The sequence below is a fragment of the Corvus kubaryi genome, unplaced genomic scaffold (genome assembly GCF_017639235.1).
Source record: "Corvus kubaryi isolate FWS band 111438036 unplaced genomic scaffold, C.kubaryi_AGA036_p1.0 37260, whole genome shotgun sequence".
Taxonomy (NCBI): domain Eukaryota; kingdom Metazoa; phylum Chordata; class Aves; order Passeriformes; family Corvidae; genus Corvus; species Corvus kubaryi.
Genome location: NW_024581077.1, coordinates 95,633 through 115,138, shown reverse-complemented (window position 1 = coordinate 115,138; position 19,506 = coordinate 95,633). Strand labels below are relative to the sequence as shown.

Below are 19,506 nucleotides of genomic sequence, written 5' to 3'. Positions count from 1 at the left end.
AGTGATAGGACAAGGGGGAACAGTTTGAAACTAAAAGAGGAGAGATTTAGATTGGATGTTAGGAAGAAATTCTTTACTCAGAGGGTTGTGAAGCACTAAAGCAGGTTGCTTAGAAAAGCTGTGGATGCCCCGTCTTTGGAAGTATTCAAGGCTACGTTGGATGTGGCCCTGAGAAACCTGGTCTAGTGGAGGGTGTCTCTGCCTATGACAGGAGGATTGGAGCTGGATTATATCTAAGGTCTCTTTCAACCCAAGCCTTTCTACAATTCTGTGATTCTATGAAGTGTTCAAATCATGTAGCAAACTAATAAAAAAAAACTAATAACCTTCACTCCTTTAGTTATATACATTGATTTTGTTTCCAGGTTGAATAAAGTCAGTTTCATCTGTGATAGCTCTTTGCCCATTACCTATGGAACAAGAGTTGCTCTGCTGTACCTTGCATACTTATTCTTCAGTAATGACAGTGTGCTGAAAAGGCAAAACTAGAAAGCACTATATCCACTTTTAAAAACTAAAGCATTGGGAAGTAAGCAGTTTATGGAAGTCAAAATAAAAGACAGAAAGACGGGAGTCTTGATTCCTCTTATAGGAAAAAGCATCCCTGGTGCTTTCAGATTAGCCAAGGCCCCACTGCAAGTTTTGTTCACTCAGAGGACTGTGCAGCCTTTCCTTTTTAATTAACTCACAACTTGTGTTGCTCAGAGGCTGTTGACTGTGAGGGAGCACGGAACCCTGTTGTGCTCAGAGTGACGCACACACAGCATAGCCTGACCTACAAAACGCACGTCTGAAGGCTGACAGCAGGTAGAAGAAAAATGGCATTATAATTCCTCTTTTAAAAAGGGGAACCAGGTGTAAGACACTGAAGTATTCCTGGCTTGAAACATTTCAGGGGTGTGTGTGCAGGAAGGGGCAGGTTGAGCCTTGATCTGGGGAGGCAACGCCCTGCCCTGCACACCCCACTCTCCTGGGTCTGTATCCCAGCCCCACAGTGGCCACCAATCCCTGGCACACCATAAGCAATGCTCCACACCTCAACCCTGGAGTCCTTAACCCAGCTCCTGAGTGGCCAGATAACAGGGAAGTTCTACTTGGGGAAAGGGCCCGGGAAAGCCAATTTTTGGGGCCTTACATCAGAGGTCAGGACAAAGCAAGCTTTTTGTTCGAAGTGGTGCAAAGTTGTTGCAAAACTAGAAAGTTAACATGGATTTCCAAAGCTGTAGGCTGCAATGTGAGGGCTGGTTGCATCCCCTCTTGTCAAGGGGAATCTAACCTTTGAAAATCAAATCCCAGTCATTTACTTAGGTCCCTTGTCAATAAGTAATATGAAACAGTTGTGATACTTGATATGATGGCACCCACTGAAACAGCAGATATCACATGCCAGAGCTTGGCATTGTAAGGTCCAAAAAAACCCTGACTCGATGAGACTTTGAAAGGGCTTAGTTTTTCATGTACTCTGAGTTAAACACATGGGAGAAATACTGACAAGATATTCTCAAGAGGTAAAAACAACATCTTTACTGGCAGCTTCAGAAAACCAGAGAACTTTGGCAAAAGTTTTAGAGCAGCATTCAATCAACATAAAACACTTCTCAAAGCATTAATTTAGCCCATTCAGCTTAGCAAACTCTAAGCCTGTTCAATACTAAGTTACTCGAAAATTCCAAGAAAATGGAGTTAGAAGAAGAAGAAAGAGAAAGACAAAAAAAATTCAGAAAAGGACACACATAGCTACCAACTCCTGGTTTTCAGTGGTGTTCAGCTGATAGATAATAATACCAAAAGGAGGTAGGGTTAAGACATGTGCTAGGTGCATGTTCCACGTCAAATAGCCTTTTGCTTTTCTGGGCACTTGCCCCAGGTGGGAATTCCAATCATGTGGCCACTCAGGAGCTGTGGTAGAGGCTCCAGAGGTGGGGTGTGGAGCATTGCCTCCAGTGTGCCAGGGATTGGGAGCCACTGCCAGGCTGGGATACAGGCTCTAGGGGTGGGGGAGGGTTGGGGGGTTCATTGCCTCACCAGGCAAGGCCCCTTCCCCCACACACATGCACCCTAAAATGTCTCAAGACATCAATCTTTTCAGTCTCTCACAGGCATCATCAGAAATATTTAGGGTTTACTTCAGAGACACAATGTAACACACAGACTTTTGTCTCTTCTTGGCACCAAACATACGACAAAAGGTGGGAAGGACGTCTCAGGTTGCTCAGGACACCAAGTCAGGTTTTTAGTATCTCCAAGGATGGTGACTAAGTAAGTTTCAGGGCTTGCCACCATCTGGTCGGTCTATAGGTGTCAAGTGGGCTAACAGTGCTAGGATTCCCAAGACAGCATTTTGAATCTGTGCCCTATTCCTCTATTCTGTGATGGAACCAAAATCTCCCAGTCCCTGAGTGACTGAGGCTGAGACTCTGTCAGCCCAACTCAGCAAGCTGTAGGTTGCAAAGTCTATACACTGCGAGTAAGAACTCAAAGTTTTAAAAGGAAGAAAGATAAAATGAAAAATCTTCGCATTCTGCTTAGTCCTCCCTGTGCAAGTGTTAAATCAATATCTTCATTAGTCATAATATGTCACTCGATCTTACTTCCGTTCAAAACAATTGCTTAATTTCCTTATCACAGGCAGCAAGTGAGGAGGGCTGGCAGAGACAGCTCTTTGTGTAAGAATGGGTAGCGCATACTGTGAGTGAAGATAGTTCTTGATTACTTTGACCTTTCATCATTATAACTTTGCTTAATATTGTAATTAGAATACGTGCTTCATTTAGCCAAGAATGTGATAAAAAGTAATTCTTTCTGGGGTATTTTTATACAGCAGAGATGATTAAGAATTCAGTCGATGTGTGGTTTTCTGTTTTCTTTCCTATATCCTCTTTTTTAACTTCAACTCATGAGAGCTATTAAGTTAGACCAAACATTACCTATTGCATCCTATTCCTTGACAGATTGAACTATATCATTAGAATCCTTTAGCCTAACACCCTGGAATCATCATTTAGAAAAATAAGCCACTAAGAGTGAAAAAGGGTATGAAGGAAGGGAATGAATCAGGGCATGAAAAAAGAGCTCCACTGGTGGAGTAAGGAGACAAAACCAGTATCATAACTGAAGGAGCTTGAGACGCACCAAGATAAATTTAGGAGTATCTCGGCCACTTGTCTAAAAAAAAATTAAAAACCAGCTTCTGGAATAATCTTTTAACCAGTGCTTGAGATTTGCTTTTCAGTACATTCAGCAGGGTCAAGATTTGCCTGAATGTTCAGAAATTCTCTTGATCATCTACCCAATATATTACATTACATCATGCATGCAAAAAGCTAAAGTCAGGACCAACTATAGCTGCTTGCACCAATACATCTTTTCTAAGCTTATACTTGCACACAATTTTCTAGGGATTTGAAAATGTGAATTGGAGACTTTCCTCTGTACCTTTGTTGCATCATTTTTTCCCCCCAAACAATGTAAATTTTTTGACTTTGCGGGCAGCAAATTTTGGATTTGTGCTGGAAACAGTGCTAGTAACACAGAGATATTTTAGTTACTGCTGAGAAGATCTTACACACATTCAAGGTCTTTTTTGCTTCTCACCCCATCCCACCCCACCAGTGAGGAGGGTGGGGGTGCACAAGGAGTTGTGTGGGGACACTACTGGGACAGCTGATCCCAACTGACAATAGGGATATTCCACATCATATAGCATTATACACAGTATATAAAGCTGGGGGAAGAAGAAGGAAGGGGAGGACATTTGGAGTGATGGTGTTTGTCTTTCCAAGTCGATGTTGCCCATGATGGAGCTCTGCTGTCCTGGAGATGGCTGAAAAGCTGCCTGCCCATAACGATTGGTGAATGAATTCCTCCATTTGCTTTGCTGCTATGTGTGGCTTTTGCTTTACTTATTAAACTCTCTTTATCTCAACTTAGGAGTTTTCTCACTTCTACTCTTCCAGTTCTCTCCCACATCTCAATGTAAAGAGAGCGAGAGAGAGGCTGTGTGGGGTTTAGGTGCCAGCTGGGGTTAAACCACAACACAGTTTGTAAAGAGAGAAACTGTGTTACTGTGTCTGAGCTAGCTGTACACGTTTTCCAAAACAGAGCTGAATAGACATAAGACTGTCCGTATTCCAAGGAGCTCCTGCAGATTCTTGATCCTACAGAGATGACAACTGCGTGGTCTTGGGGTGCTCATAATCTCCCTTAATGGGTGAGCAATACTTGAAGATTGTAAGAAGAGAATGCTGGCCCATGCAGTGGTCCCAGAGCTCTTCTAGCACACAACTGCCATGCAGAGGCCAAAGGATGACCCTGAAGGAGGTGGGTCAGTAGGAGCCATGCTCTTAGAGAAATGGATATTGCCTGTGTCAGGGGAGCATTAGTCTGATCCAAGGAGCATCAGTGCGAGCTAAGCCAATTTCCATTTATTTGAAATTAAGGTGATTGACAGTTTACTTTGGAATCAGGTGTGTGTATATGCAGTGCACAATAGTACTGTGCACACGATTATATAAGGCAATGTTCCCAAGCCCCTAGGATTTTCATCATGCCTCAATTTTCCTTAACAGCTAAATCCAAACTCCCCTCTAGTCTTCTTGGCTCCATATTTAGTTACGCCACTTGTTTGTTCAGACTTACAGAAATACAATAAAGCTGCCTTGCTGATGCTTTATGTATTTTGACTGTACATTAAAAATAAAACACCTAACCAAAATCTCACCTGAAAAATTACTATGTAACCTGTTTTTGAAGGACTCTACCTTCATATGTTATCCTTGGGGTAAGCAGCACGTGCTCTGCATTCCATGCCATGAAAGCACCAGTCTGGTGAGCTGTAACACAGCCCTTGCATTATTTCACACGCATTGAATAGCAAAAGAAGATATAGAAAAATCACAGTTGTGCCTTGGACCACAGGGGATCAGAGTCGACTCAGAACAAAGTGTTGTGAAGAGCAGACACTCTCTTCTCTTCTGTGTCCCTCTGCTCTAAATAAGGTTTGTCCTCAACAGTAAGGAAGCAAACCCTTGTGCATGCTTGTGTGTGCCTCAGACTCGAAGATCAGTCCTTGTCTCCTGTAGCAGAAGAGGTATAAATTCTGTGTTCCTTTATTTCTTACTGGGAGGAGCTGTTGACTCCCTTGAAGACAGTGAGGTCCTGCAGAGAGGCCTTGATAAATCAGAGGACTGGTAAATCACTAACATATGAAGTTCAGCAAGGGGAAGTGCAGGAATCTGCACCTGGGATGGGTCAAACCTGGATATATGATCAGACTGGGGAATGAGAAGCTGGAAAGCAGTGCTGGAAAGCAGTGAAAGGGTCCTGTGGGTCCTGGTTGATGACAAGCTGGACATGAGTCAGCAGTGCCCTGGCAGCCAGAAGGGCCAGGCGTGTCCTGGGGTGCATCAGGCACAGCACCACCAGCCGGGTAAGGGAGGGGATTGTCCTGCTGGGCTCTGCACTGGGGTGGCCTCACCTTGAATATTCTCTGCAGTTTTGGGCAGCACAGTGTAAGAAAGACATTAAGCCATTGGAGCGTGTCCAAAGGAGGGCAACAAAGATGGTGAAGGGTCTTGAGAGGAAACCATATGAGGAGTGGCTGAGGTCACTAGGTCTGTTCAGCTTGGAGGAGACTGACAGGAGACCTCATTGCAGTTACAACTTCTTTGTGAGGGGAAGAGGAGGGGCAAGCACTGATCTCTTCTCTCTGGTGACCAGTGACAGGACCTGAGGGAACGGCATGAAGCTGAGACCGGGGAGGTTTAGGCTGGATATTAGGAAAAGGTTCTTCACCCACAGGGTGGTTGGGCACTGGAACAGGCTCCCCATGGAAGTGGTCACAGCACCAGCCTGACAGAGCTCAAGAAGCGTTTGGACAATAATCTCAGGCACACGGTGTGACTCTTGGAGTGTCCTGTGCAGGGCCAGGCGTTGGACTAGATGATCCTTCTGGGTACCTTCCAACTCAGCTTATTCTGTGATTTTCCCACTCTCATGAGACTTATGTTTTGGTTGATTGGCTTTTTTTCTCACAAAGTCTCATCCACACTCTTCACTTAGTGACCCACTTATGCTGTATGTATTTTTTTCCCTTTCATCCCTACCCAGAGATTTTCAGTATGACTCACTTCCTACCACATTGGAGACCTCAGATCTAGCCTACGTCTTTGATATGCAAGGAACACTTCCTTCCTTTTGTCCATGAACCCATTATACCCTTCAAATTTATACCTCTAATCAATATGCCAATTATGTGAATTTTCTCTCCAAGTCTGTTCTGTAAATTAAATCACATTCGAATCCTCTGCATGAATATATTCAGGTTTACAGATGTTTTTATCATATACAGAAACCTAAAATGTTTGGCAGCCTATGCTACAATCCCCTTTGATACTCCTAAACCCTGTGAAAGAAAATATCTCTTCTAGTTTCTTGGCTTTTGTTCAAGTCAGCAAGTCATCTTTGGCTATACTCATCTGTAGTGCACTGTCCATTGCTACTCTTGGTCCTGGTTGAAAACTCTCCGCAAGACATTTACAAACTAATCTTCTGAGTTTCTCTTCCCCTTTCACATGTTCTAAACTCTGCCATCAGTCAAAGAATGACTCATGAAATATCCTTGGATGAAGCAGTGAAAGCCCTCCTGACAGCACCATCTGCTTAGCCGTGGCTTTGTTAACTGGATACATTTTTATGTGGATGTGCTTTGTCCCTTCACCAGAGGAACAGATGGGAGTCCCCAGTCCTTCAGTTTTCCTTCCACTATCTCACAGTCAGTTTGGATCAGTGTAGGAACACCAGCAGGGCTCACGTGCAATAGCAGAATTATGCCTTGGCCAACAGTCTGGATGCACCTCAGCAAATTTCAGTAATATTTCATCTCCCAGGTACTCTCCAGTACATCTCTAGGAGTCTCTGAGACTCTGGGGAGAGCTTTTCCTCTATGATCCTCAAAATACTGACCTGCTGACTTCGACAGAGGCTTAGAAACTAGAAGAGATATTTTCAAGAAGAGAAATTTAGTCATTATAGAGATTTACACATACACTCATACACTCATCTAGATCCCTGCCCCTCTGGCAGCATTGGTTGTCCAGCTGAGCTCACTTTCAACCTGTCATGCAAGCTGTCCCTGAGCGTGCAATGGAACAGATGACATATAAATGGGTATTTTTTCTTCTTCTTTATTTTACTACCACTTTATTTTTGAAATGCCTCAATTTTGAAAAAAAAAAATTCTATCCAAAAACTAAAATTAAGCAGGATTTGCAAAATCTGAAGAGTTTTGAAAGATGAAAGTGGAACTAAAGACAAAGAAACAGAATCATAGGATGGTTTGTGTTGGAAGGAACCTTAAACATCATCGAATTTCAACCTCCCTGTCATGAGCAGGGAATATTCCACTATATCATGTTACTCAGAAAGAAAGAAAACACAATATTTGTTTATTTTCTTCCTTCATATACTTTTATAACTTACTTTATATATGTTATATTTCAACTTCCCAAACTTTTTCCAAATGATACTTGTAGAACAATATATTTTAAAAGTCCAGAGTACTAAATTCTAATAGAACAACCCAATAACTACCTCATCAGATAAATTATTATCACTGTAATCTGCTAAAACCATTACTTCATCACTAGATTAACTTTGCTTTTTTCTTTGTTGCTAGCCAAAACCAATTCCAATTAACAACTCCAGCTCAATTTTCCTGTGCAGGTAATGTCCTCTGCTGCAGGAAGGTGCTACGCTTCTATGGGTAACATGACAATTTCAGTGGAATGTGACAAGAATTCAGTTATACCAAGAAGCTAGTCTTAATGAAATGGACTTTTCAAAGTCAGCTTCTTTTCTGTCTTCATTTCTGTTAGTTGAAAAAACATCTTTATAAGGTTAATGCATCAAGCAACACATATTGAGAGCACCAGACTGCCGGCAGTACAAAACCAAATAACCTGACTTCCATTATTTGGAAACTTTCATCTCTCTGCAATTAATCAGAGGTAAAGGCATAATTTAAGGCTACATTATTCTTGCTGCTACAAAGCTCCCTATTTGCAATGTACTTGTTTTTATTCCTCACTATAGATGGCAGAAGCCCACAGGCAGCCTCACCAATGTGTGGGTCCTGGCTACACTGAGTTCTTGTCAAAGAGGCAATTTAATCACTGACAATAGACCTGCAAATTAATAGTGGTCCCTCAGGACGTGACTACAGTTACAGGAGGTGGTTCCTCTAGGATACTCCTATTAGCAAGGGAAGAACCAGCAGTTCATAACCTGTCATACAAAACTTGTAGTTTTATTCTTTTTTGTAGCAGAGACTTAATACACTCACCTGTCAATCCCTTGTGACATTTTGGTGGTACCCGCATGTATCCATGAAAACTAGGGTTTTCATGGCCTCATAATATATGCAATACTCTACATATCTCTTTTTGTGTTTTCCTTTAAGCATCCAGCAAGAAAATAGTTTTTCCAATGGTCCTTCAAATACACTATTGGGTATATCATGTTCTGGTTCCCCTTTAGCACTGACTCTTTTCCACTGATCGCTGGGGTGCAATCCTTATTTTTGCAACCCAGTCAGAACTCTGAGATACTACATTGTTAGTGACACTTCCAGGGTCATTTTGAGTATAGTGTTGCTTCCATTGTTTTCAGTAATTGCAGAATGATCTTTCCAGTAATTTCTGCAAAAGATGTAATTTCTCAAAGAATTCTAGAAATATCTAGATTGAAAGAGGCCTCTGGAGTTCATCTGGAGTCGCCCATAGCCTTGTCAATTGAACTTTGAATTTTTCCAGTGATAGATGTCCCTTGGTCTCTCTCAGCACCCATCCTAATGCCACACAACACTCATGCTGAGGATTTTTAACTTATACTGGTTCAGTTTCCCTTGTTGCAACTTTTGACCATCACCTCCTCTCCTTTCACTGCACACATTCAAGGAAATGATGGCTTCATCGTCTCCACATTTCTCATTATGAGAGTGAAAAACTGCAACTAAATCAGCCTTCAGCTTCCTCTGCTCCAAGCTAAACCTACCCAGTTCTCATCAGTTGATCTCCATGCTAGTGGTGCTTCACTGTGCTCTCTCTCCAGTTTGTTGATCTCTGTCATGCACCAGAGACCCCTAAACTGGACAGTGCAGTCCATGTTCAGCTGTCTTCTTCCTTAGCATGAATGTCTAACCTCAGAAGTTCAGTGCAGGGAATCACAACTTGTTTTGGTGTCACATTTGTAGAGCGCTCAACACCATGGGGCTCTGCACCTGAGCGGGTTTTGTCTAAAGAAGGAAGGGGTTCAAGATAAAAAGGCTATGTCTTCAAGCCTGGAAATGCTTAACATCATGTATAAAAAGTATAGCAACAGGTGCCTTCAGGACTAGTATGTCAGAAAAGCAAAACAGGACTGAAAGTGTTAGAACAAGCTTTGATAGAAGAAAAAAATAGAAATTCATTAGGATTGTGGAAGATTAGTAAAACATGAAAGCCATGTCCACATGCTGACACCTGTCAAGAGCACAGAGACCATAAGTTAAAAACTGTAAAAATAATCAAGATGTCTTTTCTGTAGGCAGAAGACAGCTGGTAAGTGACCCTGGCCTCCTGCTGAATGCTGGGCTCACTGCTGTGAGCACATGTACCTGCTACTGAGATTCATGAGCCATTTCTCTGCCAGACACAAGAGACCCAGTCTTCCATCTGCAGGCATGGGGGGACCAGGCAAGTGATCCATGCTGCAGCTGAGCCCTGCAGCCAAACTGGAGAATTCAGAAATGAATCAGAGCATCTTGGCGTCCCAATCTGGGAATGTGTCCTAAGTCGCAAACATGGTGGATGAGGGGGAATATACCCAAATATACCTGGTAAAAGTTCTGATCCAGTTATTTCACCATGGAAGCCACTGTGAAGAAAATTAACTCTACCCCAGCCAAAACCATCACAGTCACACAAAAATAAAATTCTAAAACACGCTTCTGTGCTATTATAATTTTATTTTCTTTTAAGTAATATGGTTCAATATTTCTTAACCTTAAAATCAACCCTTTTTTTCTCTCTATAATAGAAGTAACCCACCATGAAAAAACATAAATACCATAATTGACAATAAAACCATATAAAACTCTTTGACTTATGACTGAAAGAACACACTTTGGAAAGGTTCATTTTCTTCTGCATCATGAGATGAAAAATAATTGTCATCACTCCCCTGCAAGCCATCCACTGTGATTTCTATTTCATAAGGATGCAATTATTGTGAAATGTTAAATCCCTCTAAAAGATGCTTGAACTCACTGAAGGGCCATTAAAATTTATCAGCCTCACATCACAGAAGTCTTGATGATTTTTCTGCCTCTTGGTTTCAGTTAATATGGCCTCAATGACCTCAACTTTCACTTAAATGTCAGATTAAGATTAGATGTCCAGCATGGCTAAATTCTGACAACCCACTTTGTTGTGAAACTAGACTGCTAGTCTGATATGGTCAAAATGAATATTTTATCTTTCCAAGTACCCAGGGAAGTAGATAGCTTTGTCTGGAAAGACAAATAGGGATGACAATGGAAACCTATTCAGGACAGGAATCCTAGATGACAGTCATTAAGCTCAGAAAAGAGAGAAGCTGCAGAAAGCAGCATCTTTGACAGAGTATTTCTTCTGTGTTAGGGGTAAGACAGAGTAATTTGACTCATTTTATACTCAGTATGCTTTTATCAGTTTAATTTGCAAATCTTCACATGTGTGCTGGTTTTGGATGGGATAGAGTTAATTTTCTTCACAATAATTTGTACAGGGATGTCTTTTAGATTTGTGCTGGAAACAATGTGGATAACACAGGGGTGTTTTGGTCACTGCTGAGCAGAGCTTACACAGGGTCAAGGCTGTTTCTGCTCCTCACCCCACCCCACCAGTGAAGAGGATGGGGGTGCACAGGGAGTCAGGCTGGGACACAGCTGGGACAGCTGACTCCAACTGATCGAGGAGATACTCCATACCATAAGATGTCATGCTCACAGATAAAGCTGGGGAGAGAATAAGGATGGGAGGACATTTGGAGTGATGGTGTTTGGCTTTCCAAGTCACCATGACGTGGGATGGAGATGGCTGAACACCTGCCTGCCCATGTGAAACAGCAAATTAATTCCTTTTTTTGCTTTGCTTGTGTGCACAGCTTTTGCTTTACCTACTAAACTGTTTTTATCTGAACCCATGGATTTTCTAGCTTTTACTCTTTGAATTCTCTTCCCCATCCCATCATGGGGGAGAGGGGGCTGAGAGAATGGCTCTGTGGAGCTCAGTTACCAGCTGGGGATAAACCATGACAACAGGTTAATCAAGCCACTGTCATGAAAATCTCCCAACAGACATCCCACAAACCAAGACAGAGGATGTCAAGTTATGATGATGATTTTTAAAAGGGAATAAAAACTTAAAATAAAAATAAAACTTGAGATATTGCCTTTGTAGCAAAGGATAGCTTAGCTGCTCGGCCACCACACAAGAAATCCTGGCAGGGAGACCTGATGATGGAAGTGCCTTTCTTATCATACCTGCTAACACATTCAATTTCCTCAGTTCAGCCTAAAATGCAGCTCTTTGTTTCTAGTCTAGGTTTCAGATACCAGCAGTCAGCAGCATGAACTGTCTGACCAATCGCCATATAAAATATCACAGGGGAGATTTCTCAAACACAATGTTTTAAAAAGAATGAGATTCAGAATATCATATTTGTAAGCCCTTTTTGCTTCTGCTAGGAGCCTTGTCTTTCAACTTTCAGAATTTAGACAATTCCACTTTTCAGTTTCTAAAAAAAAATTCCAATAGCTGTCACGTATCACACAAAGAAAAAAGAAAAAGACAATACAATGATTTCCATGGACCTTAAAAGTATTTCATGTAACAAATTATTAAGGAATACTTATGCTTCAGCTGCCAAAATATAGGTCTCTGGATCTCATTGAACTCCAGAAGCTGGCAGACTAGAAGTCTGCCACCAGAAATTACAGTCAGCATCATGCTATTACTCTTTTTTCCTGAGGATATGCAGCCTAGATTCTTCAAAACAAAAATGTCGTTTCAAGTAGTTTTCTCATCATGCTTGACTGTATCCATAAGTGAAGTTATCACCTTGCACAAGATCTGTCTTCAAAGCAAACAATAAAATTGTGCCTTCCCTCCTGCAGTACACCCGAGATGCTCAAACAACCTTGCACCTCAGCTTCTTTCAGCCCCAAATACTGCCAACAGTGTTACTCACAAACAGCAGAAATCAAGCTGTCAGAAACTGCTACATTCTAGCTCTGTCCTCATTACAGGCTGGTCTCTACTTTTTGTACTCGGTGCCAACGTAAATGTTTGTTACAGGATTTTCCCTCACTCGCTGCAAGGCAGCACTGACACACTCGCTTCCAGCCTAAGGATTTCCCAGCTGTGAGTCACAGCCCACTGCACAACAGCCACCCCTGTGACCAAACATTGCTAGGGAAACTACTCAGCCTGGACTTCCCACTCTAATCTTATTACTTAATGGGCAAAAGTGAAGGAGCATCCAGTACCATCAGAATTCAGGACTGGTGAGAGCTGCCAACTGGATAACATAAGTCGGTAAGGGTTCCATGTTATAGGAGTTCCTGTTACAAAAAGTAACGCCAACAGCTTCAGCAGGGGCATTGATCAGGACACCAAAGTGAGCAGAGCTTAGTGTTTACCGCATTAAAGCCTATTCCTTTGCTCATTTTGCCATATACTGGTCCTAGCTGGTCGGGACACAAGCTCCATCTCTTCTGATTAAACTTCACAATGTACTGAAGCAAATTATTACTGTTGTTCTTAAAGGAAAGCTCTTTCCAATAAAGACACCTGCACAAACAGACCTTACCAAGCACGGACTTGATACCAAAATTAAAGGACCACAGTCATCGAACCCCATAAATCAATCCAAAATACAGTCTCATGCAAGCGTGCCCTCCTCTGCACTCCATCATACCATGCTCTCCTTCCTCCCCTTAACAGATATGCATGTAGTTACATACATTTTAGTGACACCTTCACCTTAAATTTCTGCATGGATTTCCCATACCTTACACAATTTGGAATTGATGGAACTGTGCATTCACTTTGAGGAGTAACCCGTTGGACTACAAGGGTCTAGAGAAGTGACCGTTGATCATCTTGAGTCTATTTTATGTGTTCCAGCTAATCCTAGCAACAGAACAATCATGGTTATCTCCAATTTGCCTTCTACATGCTATTTCCTTATTTCTCTCTCTCTTAAAAAACCCCACAAACAAAACCAAAATGAAGGCACAGGGAGAATGCTGGAAAAGAGATTTGCCTCTGCCCTGCCACCTGGGCTGTGAGTATTTTTGGCTGCCATTTGTTTATGTGAATCTTGAAGCTTGTTCTTGTTCTACTGCATTGAAGCAGAGCTGGAGTAAACCAACTCTCATTGTTGTTCGTGCGCTAAACTCTTCTCCAGCTTTCAATTCCCCTTTAGTGTTCTTACTGGGCACCTAGCTCTGATTTCATGCTTTTTTCTTTTTAGTGAGTCTCAGACCATTCATTCTCTACAACTCACAGACATCCAACTTTCACTCTGCCAAGATGGTCTTGTGTCATGCAGTTCACTTTGCCTATGGATTGTTAAATGCTCCCCCACGAGTCAATTCAATTTAACATCATCCTGCAGTAATGGTTCAGAGGAATATGGATCAGATGCTTTCTCAATGCTGGACCTCAACTGGATGGAGAGATGGGCTGACAGGAACTTCACAAAGTTCAACCAGGAGAAGTGCAAAGTCCTGTACCTGGAGAGGAACAACTCCCAGCAGCAATATATGCTGGGGTCCACCCAGCCAGAAAGCAGCTTGTCAGGAAAGGACCTGTGGCTCCTGGTTGACACCAGGCTGAATGCAAGTCAGCAGTGCCCTTGCTGCAAAGACAGTGAATAGTACCCTGAGCTGCATTAAACAAAGTATTGCCAGTAGGTCAAGGGAGGTGATACATCCCCCTTATGTAGCATTGGAGAGGTCACACCTGAAGTACTGTGTCCAGAGCTCCTCAGTATGGGAAAGACACGGACACAGTGGAGAGAGCCCAGTGAAGGGCCACAGGGATTATTAAGGGACTAGAGTACTTAACATATCAGGAAAGACAGAGAGAGGTGTGACTCTTTAGGGGATCTTACCAATGCCTATAAATATCTGAAGGGAGGGTGCAAAGGAAACGGAGCCAGGCTCTTTTCAGTGCCAGGTCCAGAGGCAATGGGAACAAACTGAAACACAGAAGGTTCCCTTTGAACATCAGGAAACACTTTTTTCTTGTGAGCGCTAGCACAGATTGGCCAGGGAGGTTGTGGAGTCTCCATCTTTGGACGTACTAAAAAATGTCTAGACATGGTCTGGAACAATTGGTTCTAGGTGGTCTTGCCTAAGCAGGGGGGTTGAACCAGGTACCCCCCAGAGGTCCCATCCAACCTAAACCATTCTGTGATTCTGTCTGAAAACAGTAATAGGTTATTTCCCTTACAGAATCTTTCAACCAACCTAAGAAACAGAGTCAGAGTTAGGTTATCTTGTCACATTATTGGAAGCTGTAGGGGAATCTACACATAAGTGTGTGTTTCAGTGATTGGAAGTGAGAATCACGTGCAGTTGGGATGAGGAGAAGCAGGATTATAAGGTTTGATTGCTAGTTCCCATGATGGTTTGATGGATAGAATAGCTTAATCTCCCTGTGCCTTACTTTACCCACATGAATAATGAGAACGCATTTTACTCCCTTACATAATTACCACTGGGTAAGGTTGGTCATTTAATGACCTTAACACATTTTGAGATCATTATGTGAAGGACACCATACGTGGTGGTAACATCAGTTATGGAAGTGGGTATAGTAGCAGGAGACAGATTTATGTCCTAATCCAGGAATGCATCCTAAACCATGAATACGGGGTGTGCAAGGGATTTGAATATACCCAGAGCAAGATTAAGACACAAATGAGGTCAAATGTGGGTAAGCAAAACAATAACGCACTTTTATTTACTATCAAGGAAGACAGCAAGGAGGAAAGATAGAAAAGTAGGAAAACGCAAAGAATTACAGAAAACAAGAGAGGATCCCACAGCCCCTTGTCACACCGGGTCCTCACCTGCAGACTGTATCGATGGCGCCTGGGCTCTCACGGTTCGCACTGTCGGCAGTTCAGGAACGAGAAGCTGAGATCTGCTTCTTTTGTTTTCTAAGTGTCACAGTTCGCTCTGATGGACCCAAGCAGTGGTGAAAGGGGTTGTTTTCTAGCAGTTCTGCTATTAAAGATCAAATTAACATGTGGCTTAACATGTGAAATTGCTTTACATAAATATTACTTACTAGTTAAATACAGGCCGTAGAAATGCGTGTGCTGCATATATGAATATTAACAAATGCAGGGCCCATTTGAACAAGGCACAGGCAGCCTCCAAACCTCAAAATAAGAATCTGAGTCAAAGCATAATTGTGTGTAAGCTCAAAACTCTGTCATTAATGTTAATCGTCTTCATTAAAGCATCCCTCCTCCTGCAGTCACTTTAAGCCTCGTATCCATCTTTCTCTGACCAGAAATCAGTACTACTTTGAATAAATTTTTGGGTATTAAATCATTAGAGCTTTTTGTTGTTTGAATCATAATATTTAGCCAGCAAGGCAGTTAAGTTTAAAATCACTCAGCCAAGGACAAATTCCAGCTGTGGAAATGGAAAATAACTGGTCATGCTTGAAGAGAATGGCAGCACTACAGCAACAGGTCTGCTGTGTTTGATGGCTTGAAGAGAACCAGGCATTTTGGCTATAGGTGGAGGGACATTTGCCACAAAGAGGACAAACCTGAGAAACTGCATGAAGGTAAAGAGACCACAGGAGGCAGGAGGCCTGGCAGGAGAGTTTTGAAGCTCTGTTTGAAACACTGCAGCTAAAACTTTTAGAAATGTTCTATTGTAAAGTCATTTTCAGTCACAGCTTTAAATTATTGACATTATGTACTAAATTGTTATCAGTGTAATCTTTACTTTCTGATATTTCATTCCATAAGAATTTGCTTGTTGTTCTTTTTCATTAGGAGAAACTATTTGATGAGATTTGGAAGACTAAGCCCCAAAGGCAGGTAGTGTACAGCTAAGTGTACTTCAAAGTGGAGCATTGGATTTGTCAAATGGACAGTAGAAATGGGAGATATGCAGGAAGATAATTTTGGTATCTTAAGCTGCTTCTTTCTTTCAGAATAACTGTCCCAATATTGCTCTTGAAATAAGATTTGGTTTTGCAGTTTAGAAAAAAACAAAAGATGATGATAATAATAACTGACTTTTTGACACCCTGTCACAATCCTTCAAGAGTTTATCCCTAATCTGAGGACTCCTGCTGGAATGGCAAATCCAAAAATACTCCATTTTCTTAACTCTTGGCAAAACTATTTGCTACATGACAGGAAATAGAGACTGATCAAGCGGCTCCGCACACAGAGAAGGCATCAGTGAGACATCAACTGAACCATAATGACTTCTAAAGTCTCTTGGCAATGCTCTTACCAAAACATTATGCAGAAGTTAAGATAGCAATGCTTTTATCTATTCCCTCTATGAACTAAAAGGAGGACACAGCCCTGCAGCCAAAGCAGCGTGCAAAGGAGAGAAGTAAGGTTAGCATTTAAAGTTTAGGTGAACACTTCAAAAATTTCTGATTATTTGACCTCATTATGTTTTTATGCAGTTTCTGTAATAACAGTCTCCAAGAGTAGCTATGACATCTGCCAATCTGGAACTACAGAAAAATAATGAAATAAAAGGCTTTCAGTCTAAGTAGTCTACATCTAAATAGCCGCAGTGTTATTAAATGCTACAAACTTCTTCAAAGTCCATGTGTAGGAGTTTACTGACTAGGCAAAAATGAACTTTCTTTCACTTTCAGCTCATTCTTTTATGAAGCACTGAATATTTACGTACTTTTAGCTAGTTATTTTATTTTTTCTTAAAGCTGAGATGAAAGCTTGATTGAAAAAGACCCTCGCATTGGAAACCAATCCCTCTGTGAAAAAAGGACAACAGAATATTTAACTTTTTGAGCAATACAGTGTCTAATGAAGTCTTGGCAGTTACAGTTGTAGTTTTAACTGAAGAGCTTAAAGGGCAGGTATTGCTTAAACTGGATGCCTGTCCAAAAACATGTTGTCTTGAAGATGTAACTCAACAAAATTGAGATGTAACTCAATGAAATTGAACTCAACAAAAGGGGAGGATTCAGAATGAGGCAGCCTGTAAGGATGTGTGCGGTTGCTCACAGAACTCCTGATCAGGTTTTAGCTAGCACATTGCTCATACTAAGGCCTGACCTATGCTTGGACCAGCACCATTAGGTCAAAGTGAGAACAACACACATCCAGAACACAAGTTGTGCTCATCCCTGGAGGTATTCGAAATGAAGCTGAATGGGACTTCAAGCAACCTCTTTTTGCAGCCCTTCTGCTTCAAATACATATGAAATGAGGTCCAAAACATAGCTCAGGTCCAGGTTCAATCACCTCCGCTTGGCACTATTTCAACATGAACTCACTAGCAAGAACACGTGCTTACACTGGTAGGTTCTATTTAGGGATATCTGCATCTGTCTCTAAAATTAGTCACCTGTTCGTCCTGGTCAGAATCTGTTTGAGTTGAAGAATCAACCTTTAGCTGAAGATCTTCTCCCTGTAGTGTAGGAAGCTAAGCAAGCAAGGAAAAAGAGAAGCGAACCCTCGGCAGGACTGCAGCATCACATTGCCTTCAAGCAGAGAGCATGAAGAAATGTGACTTCTGCCAAGGGTAATGTAAGAGCTCAGGAAGAGAGCTAAGTACCTTATTCTCAGAAAAGGAGATAAAATGTTCCTTCTGTTCTGCTCTTGCAGCTGACAATAGAGATAAAAAATAAGAGTGTTGCTGCTGTGAGCGCTTCTTTCACTTTGCTTTTCCAAAACTGATTCACTCCAGAGAGGCTTACAAAGGTGACCATGTAGTCCCTCTGAAATTACCTTTGCTGTGCTCCACTGCAGCAGAGTGCATGTCCACTCTATTTTGGTCTGCAGCAGGACACCACACGCTGGCCAACACTTTCCTTCGACCTTTAGAATCAGTCTGCATAATTTAAAAGACACATGTGAGAACTGGCACAGGCCACTTCCACACCTCCTTCCACCTTCAAAGCTTCTGCTTCAGCCAAGAGCCTTAATGAGAGGGATCAGGTGATGGAAAGAACAAAAAGGGCAAGCACAGCCAGCGCATTTGGCATCTCTCATGAACAGAACTTCCAAAATAGGACAAAGTCCACCTCTCCAAACTTGAGAGAACCTAGGCAGAAGAAATAGGTCTCTAAACTGTGGGTCATATGCAACTGTTTGACATTGACTGGATCCACAGAACAGATCAGTGAGGTGGGAAAAATCAATTCTCACAATGCCAGCCTTCTAGGACTTCACAGCACTGTAACTAGAAGGAAGTTTTACTTCTTTGTCCTAGAAATCCCACTTGTACATCAGCTGCAAGGAGGCCCAGGACATTAGCTTGACCTCACTTTGTCCCAGTCCCATCTGAACAGCTTGTCTGGAGCAGCGGCATGTCAAGGTCCAAGTTACGAGTGTGTGGCAGAAGCAGCAGCTAAGGAAAATGAGCCCAGAAGACAGTGAGTCAGAGGGACCCCACTGTCTTCCTCAGAGAAGGTACCTCAGAATCCCAGGGAAAATCCCTGTCTTCCTGTTTTGCTTCTCCTCCTGCTGGTGGCAAGACCCCATCTTCTTTTTTTGCTGCTTCCCCTGCTGGTTGCAAGACTCTGTCTTCCTTTTTCACTTCTCTCACTGCTGGTTCCAAGATCCCTAAGAAAAGACAAGCACATAATAGCTACAAATGCTTATTTTACTCTGCTTTTTTGCATCTGATTCATGTCAGAGAGGCTTACAAAGGTAACCACTTAGTCCCTCTGAAATCACCTTTGCCATGCTCCACTGCAGCAGAGCGTGCATCCAATTTATTGCAGTCTGCAACAGGAAGCTGGACAGCAGCCGACACTTTCCCTTCACCTTCAGAGTCAATCTGCGTAATTTAAAAGGCACACATGAGAACTGGCACAGGCTGCTTCTCCATCCACTTCCACACTCAAAGCTTCTGCTTCAGCCAACACGCCTAAGGAGAGGGATAAGGTGATAGAAAGAAGAAACAGGGCCAACACAGCCAGCGCATTCAGCATCGTCCACCTGCTCAAGCTAGAGAGAACATAGGCAGAAGAAATAAATCCCTAAACTGTGGATCATAAACAACCATTTGACAATGGCGATTCACAAAAGTGATTTGTGAGGAGGAAAAATCAGTTCTCACAATGCCAGCCTTCTAGGACTTCAGAGGACTGTAACCAGAAGGAAGCTTTACTTCTTCGTCCTAGAAATGCAGCTTGGGTGTCATAGGTTAGCAAGCATAGTCCCGGAAGGGACGTCCTTGCT

General features: G+C 42.2%; 1 long non-coding RNA gene across 2 annotated transcripts in view; it reads right to left on the bottom strand.

Moving 5' to 3' along the window:
• LOC121662639 overlaps positions 1–19,506 on the bottom strand; it is a 59,582-nt gene that overhangs the window by 31,661 nt on the left and 8,415 nt on the right. Inside the window, exons 4-5 of one of the 2 annotated variants that reach the window (XR_006015357.1) lie at positions 18,737–18,885; positions 15,160–15,316 (exon numbers count right to left, since the gene is read on the bottom strand). This is a non-coding gene — a long non-coding RNA (uncharacterized LOC121662639). The remainder of the gene's footprint in view (positions 1–15,159; positions 15,317–18,736; positions 18,886–19,506) is intronic. The other variant, XR_006015358.1, reaches the window with a different exon arrangement.